The sequence below is a fragment of the Trichechus manatus genome, unplaced genomic scaffold (assembly GCF_000243295.1).
Source record: "Trichechus manatus latirostris isolate Lorelei unplaced genomic scaffold, TriManLat1.0 scaffold00049, whole genome shotgun sequence".
NCBI lineage: Eukaryota > Metazoa > Chordata > Mammalia > Sirenia > Trichechidae > Trichechus > Trichechus manatus.
The window spans coordinates 7,097,525-7,119,814 of NW_004443985.1; the positions used below are offsets into that span (position 1 = coordinate 7,097,525).

At 43.1% G+C, this 22,290-nt stretch overlaps 1 protein-coding gene across 2 annotated transcripts in view; it reads right to left on the bottom strand.

Annotated features, from left to right (window-relative positions):
- The window catches only part of CMTM8 (CKLF like MARVEL transmembrane domain containing 8), a 114,502-nt gene that overhangs the window by 15,883 nt on the left and 76,329 nt on the right, over window positions 1-22,290 (bottom strand). The window lies entirely within an intron of this gene.

A 22,290-nucleotide genomic window follows, 5' to 3' on the forward strand; every position in this document is an offset into this window, starting at 1 on the left:
TGGCTGCTAACCAAAAGGTCAGCAGTTTGAATCCACCAGCCGCTCCTTGGAAACCCTATGGGGCAGTTCTACTCTGTCCTATAGGGTCGCTATGAATCGGAACGGATTCGACGGCAACGGGTTTGCTTTTCTGGTTTGGTTACACGCATATAAAGTTTAAGAATACGGTAATGGTTACAAACTTATGTACCCACAAATGCCAGGAAGGTAAGATATATAAACTTAGCAGGAAAAGCAGGAACCACGGCAAACAAGAAAACCTACGTCTTGTCGTAAGGGGTCAGTCTCTGCTCAGCTCCAGGCAATTACTGCTAAATTGCCGGCCGGTTTGCCAGATCTTCCCCCTCTCCCACTGCCAGAAACTCAAGTTTGCACATGATAACCTTGATGTTTAAATGAGAGCAATAATTAAAGAGTTTTAAAACACCTCACAGGGCAAAACAACCCAGATCGTGGCTGGAATTTGCTCACAGGCTGATACTCGTCAAGGGAACAAGATGGTCCACTCAGAGGTGGCCCCTGGGAATTCCCTGCTCTCAAGGGGCCAACCTTTTAAATCACTTTCTGAGAGGAATCTGCTTCTCTGTAATGGTTTGAATGCCTGTGCAGGTAACAGACTCTAAACGTTACTGTTTCACCCTCTTTAGCGATGGGAAGTTGACATTCTTTTATCTGCTTGATATTGCCTATGAGTTCCAAAGAAAAGATGCTTAATGAAGATGTATTTTTGGTGCTTACATCTGTGGCAACAATATTGAAAGTCAAGATGCACAAAACAGGATGTAACTTCTGAAAGTGTTACTAAATCTCACACTAATGGGTTTTTGTTTTTGTTTTTGGCCCGAATTCATCCTAACTGACAGGTAATCCATACACGTGTACCTGACGTTCAGTTGGATCAATAAGGCTGGTAAGAGACGTAATCGGGCTCAGTAGACTCCTGATTCAAAGCGAAAGGGTCAGAGGAGCCCTTGGCTGACGATTCACACAGGAAACCTAGGGGCTGAGGGAAGAGGCACCTCATGTGAGCTTCTGGTCTCTGCTTCTCCGTGGGCATGCAGGGGTGAAGAATTTCCAGCACAGGCTTGCATCCAGCCTGTTTAGCTCAACTATCAGCTCCTGGCTCTGAATGCAAAACCGTTTTTCATTATTAAAGCAAGCGGAGCCCACTGTCTAGAGCTGCTTTGTCTAACGGGCTAGCGGTGGTTATCTCTCATACACAGAGACAGTATCATTAACTGAGCCATCGCTCAAAGGGCAGGGATACTGGACCGATGACGTTGCCAGCGAACACAGAAAAAGAATGCCCCTATCAATAAAATAATTTTTCTACCTGAGTCAATTTCCTAGGTAACGGAAACATATCCGGAAGCAACCCTTTTATCTCCTGCTGTAACCCGTTCTGAAGAAAACCACTCCACAAAACCTACTCACTTCCTGCTTCGTGTGTGTGTACATATGACAAACCCTAGGCTTTATTTGATTAGACTTAAAAAAATATTGTTTGTTCTTTTCCTGGATAAGCATTTCTTTAAGTCAAAACTTTTTCTTGAATGATAAAGCTAAGACTTTTTGAACATTCAAAAATGAAGAATGTAGGTAAAAAAAAAAATTAACAGAGGAGTATACAAAGAAAGGACAACTCCAACCCTACCCACTAGTTCTAAATTTTCAAGAGAAACCAATACTATCAATTTTGTATCTATGTTTCCTTGCCTTTATGACCACTCACCTGCACATCTGTATACTTTTCCCTGATAAACGTGGATCGCTCTGTACACATTGCCAGTAACTTGCTTTTTTTCAGTCAGCAATATTATGGAGGACATCCTTCCACGCTGCTACATACAGATCTATGCCAATTTTAATGGTTACCCAGTTCTCCATAATTCATGTAACCAGCCCCCTACTGATGGAAATTTAGGTTGTCTCCTTATTGTTTGTAAGAAAAAAATGCCCCGAGAATATTCTTATATACCCGTGCATACCTGAATTCTAGGACAGATCCCTAGAAGTGGAATTTCCAGAATAGGGATATTGCCAAACGCTCTCCAAAACCTCGTATTAATTTACCCTCTCCCCAACGTATGGGTGCTCTTCCCATGCACCCGCACTAGCCTAAATTACTACGACTTAAATGATTCAAAGCCAGACTGAAAAGAGAGAGAGAGAGATCCCATATTGTGCCTTTCACTGCTTTATTTGAAGACAGCATAGAGAATGGGGCATCAGGATTGGAGGAAGACTATTAACAGCCTGCATTATGCAGATGACACAACTTTGCTTGCTGAAAAGTGAAGAGGACTTGAAGCACTTACTAGTGGAGATCAGAGACCACAGCCTTCAGTATGGATTACATCTCAACATAACGAAAAAAAATCCTCACAACTGGACCAATAAGCAACATCATGATAAACGGGGAAAAGAGTTGTCAAGGATTTCATTTTACTTGGATCCACAATCAATGCCCATGGAAGCAGCAGTCAGGAAATCAAACGACATAGTGCATTGGGCAAATCTGCTGCAAAAGACCTCTTTAAAGTGTTAAAAAGCAAAGATGTCACCTTGAAGACTAAGCTGTGCTTGACCCAAGCCATGGTGTTTTCAATTGCCTCATATGCATGCAAAAGCTGGATAATGAATAAGGAAGACCAAAGAAGAAATGACGCTTTTGAACTGTGGTGTTGGTGAAGACTAGTGAATATACCATGGACTGCCAAAAGAACGAACAGATCTGTCTTGGAAGAAGTACAGCCAGAACGCTCCTTAAAAGCAAAGATGGTGAGACTATGTCTCACATACTTTGGACATGTTATCAGAAGGGATCAGGCCCTGAAGAAGGACATCATGCTTGGTAAAGTACAGAGTCAATGAAAAAGAGGAAGACCCTCAACGAGATGGACTGACACAGTGGCTGCAACAATGGGCTCAAGCATAACAATGATTGTGAGGCTGGCATAAGACCACGCAGTGTTTCGTTCTGCTGTACATAGGGTCGCCAGCAGTCAGAGCCGGCTTGACAGCACCTAATAACAATAACAACATAGAGAAAAACGTACAAATCCTAAGTGAACAGCTTGATAAATTTTCACAAACTGAACACACCTGGGTAACTAGCGCCCAGATCAAGAAACAGAACATGACCGCTGCCCTGCTCCACCCTCGCTTCTCTCCACTAAGGGTAACAACTATTCTGATTTCTATCACTCTGGATTACATTTGCCTGTTTTTGAACTTCATACAAATGGAATTATATAGTATGTACTCTGACATCTGGCTTCTTTCCCTAACACTGTGAGATCATCCATGATGCTGAAAGTGGTTCATTTGTTCTTCTGGCTATTATTTCTCAGGGGCTCTCAACTTGAGGGAGCATCAGAATTGCCTGGTCTGACCACCCAAACCACAGACCACCTGGTCCCACCCCCTCACAGTTGGCGACTTAGTAGTTCTAAAATGTTAAGAGTCTGCATTTCTAACAAGCTTCCCGGTGATGCTGATGCTGTGGGTCCAGGGACTACATTTTCTGAACCACTGTTACCTGTTTTCACGTGGACTTTCCTGATCAGTGGTGAGAATGGTAGATTGTCTTTTCAAATGCTTACTAGCCACTTAGAGCTCTGCTCTTATTTATTGATGACCAAATCAAACCAAACCAAACCCATTGCCGTAGAGTCCTTTCCAACTCACAGTGACCCGAAACGACAGAGGAGAACTGCTCCAAAGGGTTTCCAAGGCTGTAAATCTTTATAGGAGCAGATTGCCACGTCTTTCTCCCACGCAGCAGCTGGTGGGTTCATCCGCTGACCTTTCTGTTAGCAGCTGAGTGCTTAACCATTGCGCTGCCAGGGCTCCTTCTATTTATTGATAGGCTTTAAAAAATCATCTTCATAGAGATTTGTATGAGGTGTTTACATAAGAGAGATAGTAGCCTGCTATATATGGGGCAATTCTTTTTACCATCCAGCTTTGTTTTTAACTTTGTGGAGCCTTTTGTCATATGGAAGTTGCAAATTTTTACACAGTTAATTGGTCACTCCTTAGGTTGTCTTGTGTTCCTGTCTGTTTAGAAAGGTTTTCCTCCTCAGGAAGGTTTTCATCGACACAAGGTTATAAAAATATTTCCAAAAATTTTCTTGTAGTTTTGTATGCTTAGATCTTTAATCCAACTGTGATTGAATTCTACATACAGTATGAGGGTTGATTTTATTTTTTTGTAGCAAATTGTCAGTTGATCTAATATCATATATTGGTGACTTTTTATATATCAGGTCGTTTTCTAGAATCCTTCTCCTATTCCATTCATCTATGTTCACTGCTGCGCCAGCATGTATTTCAGGATTCTTGGCAAAGGTGTCAGACTGAGCACATTAATCTAATTTTTCTCCCTCCCAAAACTCTTTCAAAATTACTACAAGGATGGGGTGACTATGATCCTGATCAAATTTCTGAAGGAAAATGATTTCCAGCCTAGAAATTACTCAGCAAAGTTACTGACAAAGAGCAAGAAAAGAATAAATTTTATTTCTGACATTCAATGTCTAAAAAATTTACTTTCTCCTATGCATTCTTCCTCAGGAATATACTGAAGGATATGACCCACCAAAATGAGGGTGTAAACTAAGAAAAAGGAAACATGGAATAGAGCAACAGAACTACATAGGAGAGATGTGAAAGTAAATCTAAGCCTCACAGGTACACCAGATATGAACGTAATCAGACCAGATTGGAGCAGTGATTCAAGACAGCCATTTCAACAGCTGTCATCACCAGGCCTTATGTCATTTTACTTTCTGTTTAACTCATTGAAGCTATTAGAGAACGTGCTCCACCAAAACGAGGAAGTAAACCAAGAAAGAGATGACAAGGGATCCAGGAAACAAGGAACTCAACCCAAGAGAAAGGCAAAGGGAATTCCAAGGTTGGCAGTGAAGGGAGGTCCCCAGGAGAGACACATTCAAGACAAAAACTGGAACTATCTGATATGATTAGTCTTGTGGGAAACTTCACTGAGAGGTTCTTGGAAAATGTGAGGCAAATTAGTTACAAAGGAAACTAAGCAAAAAAAAGAAAGGCAATGATGAACTTCAGGAAAAAACCAAAAGAAAGAAATCATTGTTTACTATAACCCTCAGCTCTAAATAATATTTGCATAGGGATGATAATATAAACACTGAATACTGATTTAAACAAATTACAACATGGGGAAGGGAAGCAGTGGGGATGGTAGTATAATGGGAAGTTACCAATTAACATGTAAAATTGAATCAGAAGACAGTAGCACATGTATTATTTATAAATATAGACATGGGTAAAGCCAGAGGTTTCTCAGGTGGCTGTCTCCGGGAAAGGGGACTGCTGGAGTAAGGAGGTATGGGGTGACAACTGTTTGTTACAAGCCTTTCAGCACTACAGGTGTCTGGCCATCCTACTGCACTCTAACACTTACCCACCTGATTCCCTAGCATTTTCTGGCTAAAGCAGTCACATCACCTGCAATGAGGTAAGTTTGATGCTTTGCAAATATTTATACCACTTTTTTTTTCTTGTGTTATTGTACTGACTACAGTCTTCGGAACTATCTTCCAGAACAGAAGTGACAGTGATCATCCTTGTTTTATTCTAACATCTTCATTGTTCATTTTGATGTTTTACCTTTGTGTGAGGTTTGTTGTTGGTTTTTGATAGATGATCTTTATTAAGCTAAAGATTTCTCCTTTTTAGTGATAAGAGGTTTCTTCTCCTTCCTCCCCTATAAGAATTAGGGTTATGAGCTCAATCTGTATCTCTTTTTTAAAATTAAACACTGTCTTCCTAATATAGCTAAACATTTTGCTGACCTAGGGTCATCACAAACATCACATATGTCAATTACTGCTCTGTGCTGTAGAACCTAATTGCTCTTGTACCTACTCTGAATGGTACCAGACATCTGTGGTCTGCTATGAACAAATTTTTAAAAATTAAAAATGACCAACTGTTACTTCTTGTGGCTCTCAGTGAGCTGATTGTAACAGCCTTCCTCTGCCTCTGTGTGTACACCCCTCACACACGTACATCTCCTTTATTTTAATATCCTATGGACTAGTATCTGGGTGGCACAAACGGTTAAATGTTCGACTAGTAGCTGAAAGGTTAGCAGTTTGAGCCCACCCAGAGGCGCTTTGGAAGAAAGCCCTAGCTGTCGGCTTCCAAAAGGTCACAGCCTTGAAAATCCCATGAAGTAGTTCTACTCTGCACATATGGGGTCACCCTGAGTTGAAATGGACTCAATTGGCAACTAACAGCAACAACGAGAAAACAGATGTCCTAGATTTTTATAGTCATACTGAAAGACACAGTAAGTTTGTCAGTGAGCACCTCTCCTATGGAATCAAGCTCATGAGCAGCTTTCTGGGCCTCAGAGGAATTATCTCCTGGCTTTGTTAAAAGAGTCTCATTTATTCAAATATTTATGAGCATCTACTACAAGCCATGGACTATTCCAGGCACTGCTGGAGGGCAGGATGTGCTACACTGTTACAGCATACAAGTTAGCCAATTTCTGCTCTTAGCCTCTATTGAAAGGAGCACCATTACTGACTATATCTGTACTTCAGCCTTAAAAGACAGGTGACTTTAGATGGTTAACTAGGCTACCCCAGGAGCAATGTACCAGCTGTTCCTAGCTGGCGTTGTCCGGGAGAGTAGAATTATTTCAGGGGTAAGCTCGGCACGTCTCTCAAATATCTCCTAGGACTTTAAATTACTTATCATATAAATTCCTTACAATGAAGTAGTGCTAGAAACCACTATTGTGGATTTACTCTTATGTACCCTGCGAGGAGAGAATCGTACAATATTATTGACTATGCCTGGCTGCTCCTCTGAGATGTGGTTAATATGGCACACACATGGCAACATTAATTCATTCAAAATCTCATTGAGTTCTCACTGGAGGAACAATGGTGGGGTTAAAACAGACATGGTCTCTATCCCCTAAGAAGATATGTTAATATTTAACTGTAAATTGTGATAAGTCCTATGAAAGGAAACTAGGCTGATAGGAGAATGTAAAGGACAAGGAACTGACCAAGTCTGGATGGCTAAGAAAGGCTTTAGAGGAAGTTTGAGATTTAAATAGATTAACAGGAGTTGTTGTCATTAGTTGCCATCAAGTTGGCTCCAACTCATGGTAACCTCATGTATAACAGAACAGAACACTGCCCGGTCCTGCCCCATCCTCAGGATTGTTAGTATGTTTGAGCCCACTGTTGGGCTATTGTCTCAATTCATCTCATTGAGGGTTTCCCTCATTTTCACTGACCCTCTACTTTACCAAACATGATGTCCTTTTCTAGCGATTGATCTTTCCTGATGGTATGTCCAAAGTAAGTGAGTCAAAGTCTCTCCATCCTTGCTTCTAATACTGATTTGTTCATTCTTTTGGCAGTCCATTCAATATTCTCTGCCAACACCTTAGTTCGAATGCAACAATTCTTCTTTTGCTCTCCTTTTCCACTATCCAACTTCCACATGCATATAAGGCGATAGAAAAGACCATGGTTTGGGCCAAATGCACATTAGGGTGGTGGCGGGAATGCAAAGGTGTGAGACACACATTCCATCTGGTGACGTGGGTCTTCTATAGGCCCTGGTCTTACACATTAAGACTAGATAGCAGCCCAGTTCCAGAACAGGCTGACCCACGGCCTGGCAGCTGACACCAATCTTCATGGAAGGCATCTTTTCTCAAAGTCAAGACTCGTTCCATAGTGGTTTGAGGGTCATAGAATGTTAGTTTGAAATTGATACACCCATCATTTTAGAGGCAGAGAAACTGAGTCAAGAGAAGTTCAGGAGATGTTCACAAGCAATCACTCTAGCGTCACAGAGCTAGTTAGTGGTCAAAGCAGAAATAGTGTCCAGCTGTGACTTCTAGTCCGGTACTACTTTAGTTCATAGCACAGAGTCTATAGGGAGATTACTTTACCCCCTCATCCTCTCCCTCTTCTTGCCCTACTTCTCTACTCTCTGGCTGGGTGCTGCTGCCACGTGGTAACGGCTGACTGGGAGGCAGAGCTTGCTTAGTGGGGAAAATCACGTACAGTCACCTTTCGCTTAATGTCTATAATATGTTCTGTGAAACAGGACATTATGTGATTTGGATGTTGAGTGAACACCACATTATATACTTAGCAAAGCTATATGGGATACCTTTTGTTTCACTTCCAAATCGATACTTCTCCTTTGCCTCTTGCTGCTGCTATCACTAACACTGGTTTTGGGAGCCATGATGCACTTTATGGTAATATTTTCGAAAGAAAATTAAACAGAGAGATAACGCTACAACACTCAAGAGATGTGTGATACATGAGATTGGATGCTGCTGCCTACGAGTTGAGGCATACACTGCTATTTCGTAAACTTTTTATTTGTAAGCAGGGAAAGTTCACATTAAAATAACAATTGAAAGTACAGTACAGTATATACGTAAGCCAGTAACACAGGCTTTTTTTAGGACCAGGAAGACATATGTGTTATAGGTTATATATGTACTGTACCATTATTTGCCTGGCAGCGCAATCGCTTTGTATACAAGAGACATGACATACACGTGTTGCGTGCGGGAAGCTGTTGCGTTTGCTATGCCCAGTTACGTCTGCTATATTCTGTTCTCCAATCAGGATTTCTGAACTCTTATAACCTTATGGCATCACAGATGTATATGTGGTCAGATGTTGCCTGAATGGATGTTACATGGCGCATGAATGTACTCTGGACTCAGCCCAACTGGGTCTACTCCCTGCCCTTGCGCAAGTTACTAACCCACAAAGTGGAGATACAGAAACTGTCCGCGTAGGACTGCAGACGGACAAAATGAGTTAAGGACTGTATGCGCAACAGTGCCTGGTACAAGACAGGCACTGGGTCAGCTATTACGACTATGCTAACATTATTACCAGGGTTTACAATGACTCTCAGAGCCTCCCTCTCCCTTCCTTTTTCAGGTAAAGAGCTTCCTTTTCACTGTCATTCAAGATTTTTACACGTAAATGGGGCCACGGAGTTGTCTCTGCTACTTTCAGCTCTCTGGACATCTGGACGGGACCTGCGGGCTATCCTACGAGCAATAATACTACCATGATGTCAAGCTAAGTGAATCACAAGTTGGAAGTGTTTTGACTCATGAGTTCTGTCCTCTCTGCCCAACGTGGACACCCTCAGTACCACAAGCTCTACCTCAATGCCATGGTTACCACGTGCTCTGTTCCTGTTTGGTCAAATGGTATAATGCTGATGCCATCTGGTCTGGTAGAAAGATTCCGGCTTTGGAATTTTACCAGCTGTACAACTCAGCAAATCACTTTCATTCGTTTATCCAATAATTATTGAGCACCTAAGGGTGCCAAGACCTGGGTAATAGTAATAGCATAATGTCTACTACAGAGTAAAGAAGTTAGGTGCTTCACATGTCTTCCATCATTTAACCCTTGCAGCAGCCTTCTGGAGTAACTTTTATCATCACCATTTTGCAGTTGGGGAAACGGAGACACAGTGAGTTAAATAACTTAGCCCAAGTTTTTAACCATTGTGCTATATAGTATTAATATCACACCTCAAATCATTTAACTTTTCTGTGCCTCAGTTTCATTGTTTATAGTACACAGGTAATATTTATTTTCTAAAACCCATGTAATGAGACAAATATGCTCTATAAATGGTAACTACTATTATAATTAATAACCAAAGAAACAGTAATTTAGCAGACTATAAAACTGCCCTAGAGGAATAGCGATGTACAATGGTGAAGACGGGGTTGTTGAAAGATAAAAAAGCTAGCTCCAGTTCTGTCTCCTTGCTTGAGTTAGGGATATGGCATTACCTAGAACGCCACCAGCCAGCCCCTGCCAAGTGCAGGCCTCTGGGCATGAGTTGTTGTTAGTTGCCATCCAGTCGGCTCCAACTCATGGTGACCTTATGTACAACAGAATGAAACACTGCACAGTCCTGCACCATCTTCATGATTGTTGGTATGTTGTGGCTACTGTGTCAATCCATCTCATTGAAGATTTCCCTTGTTTTCACTGACCCTCTACTTTACCAAATATGATGTACTTTTCTAAAGACTGATCTTTCCTGATAACATATCCAAAGTAAATGAGCCGAAGTCTCAACGTCATCTTTGTTTCTAAAGATCATTCTGGCTGTACTTCTTCCAAGACTAATTTGTTCATTCTTCTGGCAGTCCATAGTATCATCAGAGGTGGGGCCAAGATGGCTGAGTAGTCAGACGCTTACGGTGGTCCCTCTTACAACAAAGACCCAAAAACACAAGTGAATCAATTATATATGACAATCTAGGAGCCCTGAACATCAAAGGCAAAGTTGAGGAATTGGACTGAGTGGCAGCAGGAGGGACAGACAGCTCAGAAGCAGTAAGGAGTTGTCAGACCTGACCTGGCGGGAACCGGCGTCCTGTGGGCTGGATTGGCTAGGGTGTGCAGTGAGGTGGGCAGTGGCGTTTAGGATGCATTTTCCACGTTGGGAGAGACCGAGCGGCAGAGAGTCTGCTCAGGCCTCCAGAGCCAGTGAAAAGCAGCGCTCAATTGGCAAAAGATAAGTACGTGTGTTTAACCTACCACGTGAATAAAAAAACACCCCTTTGGGAAGAACCTCTCTCCCATTTATCTGCTCCCTCCCCACTCTGCACCGGGTCCTGGACTGGCTTGAGCAACTGCCTCATCCCCTGGGCTGAAAGTAGGACTGGTCAGGTGCCCTGAGCCATTCTTCCGACCTTGGAGATGGAACAAATTAACAAACAGGAAAAAGTAATCTGCCGGCTCCTCTAAGCTGGAAACTCAGGGCAGGCACAGCTCCTTTGCCTAGGCACAGGCATAAGGGATCCACAGACTTTGAATGCCTTTCACCCCTGCATAGAACTGTGTGGGCCCATTTCAACAGCGTAGGCCCTCATTAGCATAGTACAACAGGGTATACACCTAAAGCCTAACTTCACTGCATCAGCTGTATAGTGGAGTGGAGGTTTGTGACATTTGATACCACTCTGCTCATTAAGCAAGGTCCTCACTTACCCATATCAGGGGCCTGAGGACTGGTGGCTCCACCCATGCTACCTGCAACAGGGGTCCAAGAATAAGTGGTGGCTCCCAGTCCTTGCAGCCAACAGCATTGGGTGCCCATAGTATGACTGCAAAACCTACACGCTCTAGGGAACAGGGACATGCTTTCCTCTCAGACACTCAGGGGCAGCTATCAGCCCCCTGCCTTGCTCAGTGCATGACCCCCTACTGCAGCCTGATACCTGTGCCTACTCCAATCACCCCTGTCCGTCTAGGATTGTAGGTGAGAGCCTGCACCACATACTTGGTGACTGACTATCTGGACACTTGAGCTGAATCCATACAAGAAAAGTAAATGGACTCCTGGGCTCACATACCTAGTAACAGATCTAACCACCTGGTGATAGGACGTTAGAGCTTCAAAGGCGCCAATAATCAAACTAGCTCACACGAGCAGCCTATTTGGACATATCAAAACAAAACAAAACAAGAAGCTAGGACACAGTAAGCAAACATAAAATAAATATGATAACTTATTTTATTGATGGCTTGGACATAACAGTCAATATCAAATCACATAAAGAGGCAGACCATGATGGCTTCAGCAAGTGCCCAAAACAGAGAATCAAGAAATTTTCTGAAGGAAGAGAACTTCTTAGAATTACCGGAGGTAGAATACAAAAGATTAATTAATATACAGAACTCTTCAAGAGATCAGGCAAAATGCAGAACAAGCCAAGGAACACACAGACATAGTATAATCAATATTCTTCACCAACACCACAATTTGAATGCTTCAATTCTTCTTTGGCCTTCCTTTTTCATTGTCCAGCTTTCACATGTATATGAGATGATTAAACCCCTTGCTGTTGAGTTGATTCAGACTCATAGCAACCCTACAGAGTCCTTATAGGACAGAGTAGAACTGCCCCATAGGGTTTCCAAGGAGGGGCTAGTAGATGCGAACTGCTGACCTTTTGGTTAGCAGCTGTAGCTCTTAACCACTATGCCACCAGGGCTCCATGAGGTGATGAGGTTCTGGTAAAAGTACTAGATGCCTCAATGCAAACCCACCCCAGGTTCTGCAAACAAAGATTCCCAGCAGCTGGCCTCTGAGGCCGGGCCACCAGGGCGTGCCATCTTCCAGGTGGCACAGGCCGATTATTACAAGGCCTTCTTGTCTATTATTCGCTCACGTGGCAACTTGGTGTCTTTTAAATGGAAACAGAAAGAATACAGAGATGGCAGCTAATCCTATTCACTCAGATGGTTTAAACATCCAGTTCCCAGAGTATGCTGCTTTTACTTCAATGAATTCTAAGAAATCAGTGAAGAAGGTTGACGTATTACAGAGGTTGACATAAGAGCCAGTCGGGGTCAGTAAACACTTTGTGAACACCTGCTCCAGGCTAGGCACAGCAGTGGGGGCTCAGGGTACAAAGGTAAGCGAGGCTTGGGGTCCTTGCACCTGAGGAATTTACCATCTAGGGTGAGAGACAAACAAAATCCAGTTCTTTCTCCTTCACCAGGGGTTGATAAACTATAGCCTGTAGTCCACGTGTCTGTTTTGTTCAGCCCAAGAACACAGCCACGCTCTTTTGTTTATGTATTATCTATGGCTATCTTTGTGCCACAACATCAGAGTATGTAAAATATTTACTCTCTGGCCCTTTACAGTAAAAGTTTGCTGATTCCCATTCTTTGCCATCACATGGATATATACATACTTTGCACCAAGATATATACACACATGTACATATACACCTAGGAGTCCCTGAGTGTGCAAATGGTTAAGTACTCTACTACTAAACGTTGGCGGTTTGAACCCACTCAGAGGTGCCTCGGAAGACAGGCCTGGTGATCTGCTTCTGAAAGGTCACGGCCTTGGAAACCCTACGGAGCAGTTCTACTCTGTACACATGGGGTCGCTGTGAGTCAGAGTCAACTAGATGGTGACAACAACAACAAGGTATATATGTACATGCACTCCTATTTTTGTTCCTTGCATTTTTCAAGTAAGGCAGGTTATTAATCCACTGAGCCAGAGAAGACAACAGGGCAGGTGAGGCTACCCCATCCGTGAACCATCAAGCTGACTGCTCCCTGCATCTGCTGAATACTGTCTTTACAGAGTCAAGGGGATCTTTAAGCTGCCATCTCCGCTCCTATGCTGTTCAGCAAGCATGGCAGCCTTTCCCATGTATCCACTAGAGGGTAGCCAAACACTGCCTATGACAGATTAAGGAGCTAGAACCAGCGTGCTTGCTGTTCATCTGTCTGGGTTAATTCCTACACTTAAAAAAACCCACACATTCCAGAGGTGGCAGGATGTGGAAGAACAAACTCAACTCTCTCCCATTAGAACCAGACGTTGCCAGGGGAACAGATCTAACAAGAAGTACAGCCAGCTGGCTGAGATGAGGAATTAATGGAAAAACTCTAAAGGGCACATTTAATTCACAAGTTCGTAGCCTTCTCCTTGTGCCCCTGCAAAGTTTTTACTGACATGTGTTTACAAAAGGGACTGTAGAGCATTGACCAGAACAGCAAGGGCCTCTGACCTGGTCACTCCCTCCAAGCACTTGACCTCCCTGGGCCTCTGCTTCCCAGTTTGGGAAATGGGAGGGTGTGATCAGATCATCAGTTCTCAAGTGGGAGTGAGGGGCCTGCACCTAGGAGGAGCCTATCAGAATCACCCGGGAGGATTTCAAACCACTTGGTCTTCTTCCTACTTTTAAACACACTGTGAGGGTGGGTGTCTCCCTCTGGCCCTCCCCAATCCCTTCTCAAGCACCACCCTAGGAGCCCCATGGGTGCTCCAGGGCAGAACAAAGGTGTCGCTAGTCATTCGTGACTTAACATTGCTCTTGCCTAGGACTCTAGTCTGACAATCTATGGTCAACTAAAGACCCACACTGAGGCAATACCGCAGGACCTGGATATTCCCAGCAGGCAATGGGAGGGAAATCTGCACATTGGGCCAACCACGTGTGGTGGTTTTAAAATATGTACGTAAATTCTTTGACACTCCTCCATTCGAAGGTGAAATTCAATTCCCCTCCTCTTAAAGGTAGGCCGGACTTAATGACTTCTGGTGAATGGAAGGTGGTGGAAGATGATACTATGTAACTTGGGAGGCTAGATCCTAAAAAGGATACAGCTTCCCCTTGGCTGTGTTGATCTTGGATCACTGGTCTAGGGGAAGCTAGCTGCCATGTTGTGAGGACACCCAAGCCATCCTGTGGAGAAGAACTGAGGCCTCCCACCAAAAGCCACGACCAACTTACCAAGCCATGTGAGTAAAGCACCTTGGAAGTATATCCTCCAGCCTCAGTCAAGCCTTAAATGACTGCAGCCCTGGCTAACATCTGACTGAGCCTCATGAAAACACCTGAGCTAAAACTACCTAGCCAAGTTGATCTTGAATTCCTGACCCACAGACATTGTGAGCGATGATAAATATTTATTACTGTTTTAAGCTACTAAGTTTTGGGGTAAATTACTGCACAGCAATAGATAACTAATATACTAAGTTCCACCCAATTTTAGCTTGTATGCAAGGCAGTGTAGTAGGAAGGACAGATCTGGGTTTATCTCCAGCACTCTGTATGATCACAGGTAATTTATCTCCCCTCAGAGCTTCAGTTTGTACCTCCACAAGATGGGCACAGCACCATCTAGGTGGCTGCAAGGCCTGAAGGGGGTTTCATGATCTGCAAAGATCTAGGTAAATAGCCTGATTACTGTTCTCAAGTTTTTTGTTTTTTTTTCCAGGAAGCATAACTTAATGCTTGGCATGCCTGGCATCTTGGCGGTAAGGGTCCAATGAAGGAAAGGGTGGCCCATGTCCATAATTAGAACCACTGGGCTCAGGGTGCTGAGGAACCTCTAAAGCAGGAGTTGGCGAGCTTTTCTGTAAAGGGCCAAGTACTCGATCTTTTCAGCTGTGGAGGCCATATGGTCTCTGTCACAACTACTCAACTTTGCCTTCGTGGCATGAAGGCAGCCACAGACAATATGTAAACCAATGGGAGTAGCCATCTTCCAAAAACACTTTCCAAAATTACGCAGCAGGCTGGATTCGGCTGGAGGGCCACAATTTGCCGACCCTTGCTCGATAGTCTTACTTCTCTAAATGTGTGGTCCCCAGACCAGCAGGATCAGCATCATTTAAGTCTTGTCAGAAATCCAGGATCTCGGGCCCCACCCCAGTCCTGTGGAATCAGTATCTCTGGAGATGGGACCCAGCAATGGGTTTTAACAAGCCCTCCAGGCAGCTCAAGGCTGAGAAGCCCTATCTTCCCTCCTCCTTTTCCCCTGGGGGCTCTGTACCCAGGGACTTAGGAAGGATCCTGGATGCCAATGACCTGATCAAAGGCCTCATATAGAACACAGTATTCTCGACGGATGAGTGAAACATATTTAATTCTGGTCCCAGATCACAATAAGCAAAGCAGCAACCAATCCTGGCCAAATAGCTTAGAGTTTAAAAAAATGACATACAGCAAACAGCATGGCAACCACACTGTTAAATGAAGGGATTGGATTCAGTGATACCCCAGGCTGCCCTATGAGTTTGCAGGCTTGGGTGGAGCCCCTTGTCAAATGCCAACATTATTCTCTGTTCTACTGGCTTCTTTTAGCATTTTTCCTTTTCGAATGCAGGTTTCCCTCCATTTGGGGGGTACTAAAGGCAAAGGAGAAGGAAAAAGGATACCTTAGGGAGAGTCAATATAAAACATCTTCCGTTTCTTCTTGGAAGAGAGATGCTTGATCCCAGGATGACAGTAACTGTCTCCTCTCTAACTACCACCATTAGCATCTGTATAGGATATCACCCATTACATCACGCTCACATCCATTTAGCCACACGATAGCCTTATGATGAAGACATGAAAATCCCCACTGCAGAAAGGGAGACTAAAGCTAGCCCAGTGAAAGGTCACGTTTGAAGCCATATTCTACCAAGCTGGCAAAGTCATAGCTTAAAGTCAGGTTCAAAGACTCCTTTCTGCTAAAGAACCTGGTCTCCCAGCACTGCCTACAGGTCCACAGTTCCATTTGAGGTCAAGGTAAAACCGTATAAGGCTTAGTCTGCGCTGACTCCACTTATCAGGTCCCCTGAAGGGATCGTTCGGAGGGTGACCTGCTTTGATCTGAGACAGCCCCACCCCTACCCTCCCACTTCAGAGTGCCAGGAGGTGGGAAGTCATACAAAAATGTTGCGACACTGTCGTAAACTCATGTCGATAATTTTGACAACTGGGGGTCAAAAGTCACAGGGCCCTCCTTTAATGCTCATCTCAAAAGATCTGAAATCAAAACCAAACCATGAGGACTGTGAAATGTTTCCCTCCACCAAAGACGCCTCCTGCGTGCCCCACAGCTGCCAGGTGGGATAAGCCGCATCCTCAGGGCGGGAAGCGCTGCCCTCGAGGCAGAAGGCTCTCCAGCTCTCTGTCTAGCTGCTGTTTCCTAGAGTCTGTTGTTCCTTCGGTCTGCTCACGCTCCTGATGCTTACCTGCCTGGAGTGCAGGAAATAAGACAGTGCTTCCTGTGTGAGCAAGAGTTCTGACCTCACACCCTGCAGGTCTCCCTGCTTCCGTGGAGCTGAAAGGGCCCCTGAAGCTGAGACGGACAATGTTCTGTTGTGAGCCATAAGGCTTTCATTGGCTAATTTTCAGAAGTAGATTGCCAGGCCTTTCTTCCTCATCTCAGTCTGGAAGCTCCGCTGAAACCTGTCCACCATGGGTGACCCTGCTGGTATTTGATAAACTGGTGACAGAGCTTCCAGTAGCAAAGCAACACTTAAGCCACCACCGTGCGACAAACTGACAGGGGAGTGGTGGTTACTGATAACCAGCTCCTCGATTAATGTGAGAGAAAAAGAATCCGCGTGGAGGAAGAGACCAATTGGCTGTATCACTGAAACTCGTCAAGGCAGCTTCCCCTATCGATACATTCCACGCTTCAGTCTTTTTGACCTGCTATGTAAAAAATGAAATTTCTACCTGCATTCAGGACAAGGTCAGGCCAACCAAAAAACCAAACCCGTTTCCACTGTGTCAATTCCGACTCCTCGTGACCTTACGGGACAGAGTAGAACTGCCCCCTGGGGTTTCCAAGGAGGGGCTGCTGGATTCGAACTGCCGACCTTTTGGTTAGCAGCTGAGCTCTTACCCATTGTGCCACAGCTTATACAATTAGGCAGATGGGAATGGAAACCTCCGTTCACCTTCCAAAATCCACTTGTCTGCTGAATCCACTGTTTCTCTGCTAAGAAAAATGCAAGGGGATACTTTCTACAATTGCTCTTGGGAGTCTCAAATTCAAACTTCATTGCAGGAGGTTAAAAACCCAAACCCGGAGGCAATCCAAGTACAAAACTTGCTCAAGAATAAACTTTTTTGGGGGCAGATAATGAATTCTAAAACAAGCCAGCCGTTTTTCTTCAGACTCAGACAAATGGTTAACTTAAACACCACCATCCAGAAGCAACCAGAAAGAACCACATTCTCTCTGCTACGGCTCACAAAGCTTCAGCAGGAGACCCCGAGAAACTAACTAGTCTGAGGGCTGAGCAGGAGATACACTGAGGTGTCCGGAATTGTCCAGATTCTCAGGGTGGAGGACAGTGCGATGTTTGACCACGGCATCCTCTCCAAGTGTGCCAACCGCAGACCTGGGCTGAGATGAGCCGGAGTTTGAGCCCACATAGCCCTTCTCGTGAGCTTCACATTCCCACCAGCATCCAGAAGCTCAGCAAGCCTTAGCTTTGCTGTGGGAAGCAGCAGAGCTTCCAATGTGGAGGAGCAATGGCTCAAACACTGTCCTTCTGCCATGTTGCCCAGCTCTGCTCTGCTCGGACTTTGATTCCACGTGATCCCCAATTGTTTGGTCAAGGGCTCTTCAGGGTAGTAATACGTCAGACTCAGCGTGTGCATCCCAACAACTTAAAGAAGTCTGATAACTTTGTTTTTAATAATAAGAACACTATATTTGTGATAGAAAACTTGGAAAATCCAGAAAAGCATTCAGAAAACAAGAACCAAACCATTCATATCCTGTAACTCTGATCCACAATCAACACCCACGGAAGCAGCAGTCAAGAAATCAAAACACCCATTGTACTGGATAAATCTGCTGCAAAAGATCTCTTTAAAGTGTTAAAAAGCAAAGATATCACCTTGAAGACTAAGGTGGTCCTGACCCAAGCCATGGTGTTTTCAATCACCTCACGTACATGTGAAAGCTGGATGATGAATAAGGAAGACTGAAGAAAAACTGACGCCTTTGAATTGTGGTGTTGGTGAAGAATATTGAATATACCATGGACTGCCAGAAGAACAAACAAATCTGTCTTGGAAGAAGGACAGCCAGAATGCTCCTTAGAAGCAAGGATGGCGAGACAACATCTCACATACTCTGGACGTGTTATCAGGAGGGATCAGTCCCTGGAGAACGACATCAAGCTTGGTAAAGTAGAGGGTCAGCGAAACAGAGGAAGACCCTCAACAGGATGGACTGACAAAGTGGCTGCAACAATGGGCTCATGCATAACAACGACTGTGAGGATGGTGAGGGACTGGGCAGTGTTTCGTTCTGTTGTACATAGAGTCGCTATGGGTGGTAATTGACTTGATGGCACCTAACAACAACAACATAACTCAGATAACACTACTGCTAATACTTGGTGAAGGTGCTTCAAACGTTTATTGTGAGTTTTTTCTAATATAAACCATTAGGAACATATTTCTTACCTTACAGTGTTGTAAGAATTAAGGGCTGGTATTTGTTTTTAGTATATTTAGAGTTGTGAACCATCACCACAATCCATTTTAGAACATTTTCATCACCACAAAAAGCAATGCTATACCCATTAACAGTCACTCTTCATTTTCCTTCAGCCTCACCTCACCCCCCAGCCCTAGGCTGCCATTAATCTATTTTCTGTCTCTATAGATTTGCCTATTCTAGACATTTCATATAATTAGAAGCACACACTATGTAGCCTTCTGTAACTGGCTTCTTTCACTTAGCATGCTGTTTTCAATGTTCATCTGTATCATAGCATACATCAGTACTTCATTTCTCATTATGGCTGACTAATATTCCATTTTATGGAGATACTACATTTTGTTTATCCATTCATCTGCTGATGGACACTTGGGTTGTTTCCAATTTTTGGCTTCTGTTAATAGTGCTATGGACATTTGTGTAAAAGTTTTTGTGTGGACAGATGTTTTCAATTTCCTTGGGTATCTGTCTAGGTGTGGAATTGCTAGGTCGTTCAGTAACTCTGTGTTTAGCCTTTGAGAAGTTACCAGGCTGTACCATTTTACATTCCCATCAGCAATGAATAAGAGTTCTAATTTCTCCTAATTCTCGCCACTGCTTGTTATTATCTGTCTTTTTTTATCTTAGCTATCCTAGTGGATGTGAAGTAGTATGTCACTATGGTTTTCATTTGCATTTCTCTGATGGCTAATGATGTTGAGTGTCTTTTCACGTCCTTACTGGTCATTTGGATAACTTCTTTGGAGAAGTGTCTATCTAGATTCTTTTTCCATTTTTAAATTAGGTTTTTTTTTTATTATGATTGAGTTGTAAGAGTATGTTTTAGTTTTTAAATGTGATAGCAATATTTTCCTTCCAATATCTTTTAAAAATACAATTACGGTTTTAATGTAGGTATTACTATTTTAAAAGTTCTTTTCCTTTAAGATGTTATTAAGTTGCTGTAAATCAAAATGTATTTTGAAAGTCTTAAAAAAACAAACCCAAACTCACTGCCGTCGAATCAATTCTGACTTATAGCAACCTCATAGAGTTTCTAAGGCTGTAAATCTCTATGGAAGCAGACCGCCACATCTTTCTTCCACAGAGCGGCTGGTGGTTTTGAACCACTGACCTGGTTAGCAGTCAAGCACCTTAACCACTGCGCCACCAGGGCTCCTTTGAGAGCCTTAGAGAAAAGCTATTCACAAAAGAAATCATAAAATCCTATTTAGGAGAATAATCACTTTCTAATCTAGTTTTTTGTAAACTTGAGTCTTCCTGGATTGCTTCTATTTTTTTTTTAATTGTAATTTAGATGAAGGTTTACAGAACGCATAGTTTCTCATTAAACAGTTAGTACACATATTGTTTTATGACAATGGTTAACAACCCCATGACATGTCAACACTGTCCCTTCTCAACCTTGGGTTCCCTGTCACCAGCTTTCCTGTACCCTCCTGCCTTCTAGTCCTTGTCCCTGGACTGCTGTGCCCCATTAATCTTGTTTTGTTTTATGCGGCTGTCTAATCTTTGGCTGAATGGTGAACCTTGGGAGTGACTTCATTACTGAGCTAAAAGGGTGTCTGGGGGCCATACTCTTGGGGTTTCTCCAGTCTCCGTCAGGCCAGTAAGTCTGGTCTTTTTTTGTGAGTTAGAATTTTGTTCTACATTTTTCTACAGCTCTGTCCAGGACCCTCGATTGTGATCCCAGTCAGAGCAGTCAGTGGTGGTAGCCGGGCACCATCTAGTTGTACTGGACTCAGTCTGGTGGAGGCTGTGGTAGTTCTGCATCCTACTTTGTTGAGTGGCATCTGGGGTCTTAAAAGCTTGCAAGTGGGCATCTAAGATGCATCAATTGGTCCCAGCCACCAGGACTAAAGAAGAATGAAGAACACCAAAGACACAAGGAAAGTAGTAGCCCAAGAGACAGAAAGGGCCACGTAAACCAGAGACTTCATTAGCCTGAGACCAGAAGAACTAGATGGTACCTAGCTAACACCAATGACTGCCGTAACAGGGAACACAACAGAGAGTCCTGGATGGAGCAGGAGAAAGGTGCGGTGCAGAACTCAAATTCTAGTAAGAAGACCAGACTTATAATGGTCTAACTGAGACTGGAGGTACCTCAGAAAGCATGGCCCCTGGATTCTCTATCAGCCCAGAACTAAAACAATTTCTGAGGCCAGCTCTTCAGACAGGGATTGGACTGGACTGCGGGGCATAAAGTAACACTCGTGAGGAGTGTGTCTCTTAGCTCAAGAAGATAGAAGAGACTAAACAGGCAGTTTCTCTCTGGAGGTGAGATGGGAAGGCAGAGAGGGTTAGGAGCTGGTTAAATGGACATGAGGAATCAGGGGTGGAAAGGAGGAGAGGTCTGTCACAGTATGGGGAGAACAATTAGAGTCATATAACAATGTATGTATAAATTTTTGTATGGGAAAAAATTTAAAAAAAAAGAATGATGTTGGCTGTTTGTTTTGCACAGATGCCCTTTATTATGTTGAGAAATTTCCCTTCTACACCTATTTTATTGAGAGTCTTTATCAGGAATGGGCATTGGATTTTGTTGAATGCCTTTTCTGCATCAATGGAGATTATCATGTGACTCTTTTCTTTCCTTGTATTTATGTGGTGGATTGTGTTGATTGATTTTCTAATGTTGAACCATCCTTGCATACCTGGTGTGAATTCTACTTGGTCATGGTCAATTAGTTTTTTGATATGATGCTGAATTCTATTGGCTAGAATTTTGTTGAGAATTTTTGCACCTATATTCATGAGAGATATCAGTCTTAATTATCTTTTTGTGTGGCTTCTTTGCCTGGTTTTGGTATAAAGGTTATGCTGGCTTCATAGAATGAATTTGGAAGTGTTGCTTCCTTTTCTATATTCTGAAATAGTTTGAGTAGTACTGGTATAAGCTCTTCTCTGAATGTTTGGTAGAATTCTCCAGTGAAGCCATCTGGGCCAGGGCTTTTTTTTGTTGGGAGTTTTTTTGTTTTGTTTTTTTTTAAATCACCTTTTCAATCTCTTCTCCTGTTATGGGTCTGTGCGGATTTTCAACATCACTTTGTAATAGTTTGGGTAGGTATTGTATTTCTAGAAATTTGTCCATTTCCTCTAGGTTTTAAAATTTGTTGGAGTATAGTTTTTCATAATACTCTTATAATTCTTTTTATTTCAGTTGGGTCTGTTGTAATGTCCCCCATTTCATTTCTTATTTGGGTTATTTGCGTCCTCTCCTGTTTTTCTTTTCTGGGCAGTGGTTTGTCGATTTTGTTGATTCTTTCAAAGAACCAACTTTTGGTTTTGTTGATTCTTTCTACTGTTTCTCTATTCTCGATTTATTTCTGCTCTGATCATTATTATTTCCTTTCTTCTGGTGGCTGTGGGCTTTTTTTTGCTGTTCTCTATTTGTTTGAGTTGTGTAGTTAATGTTTTGATTTTG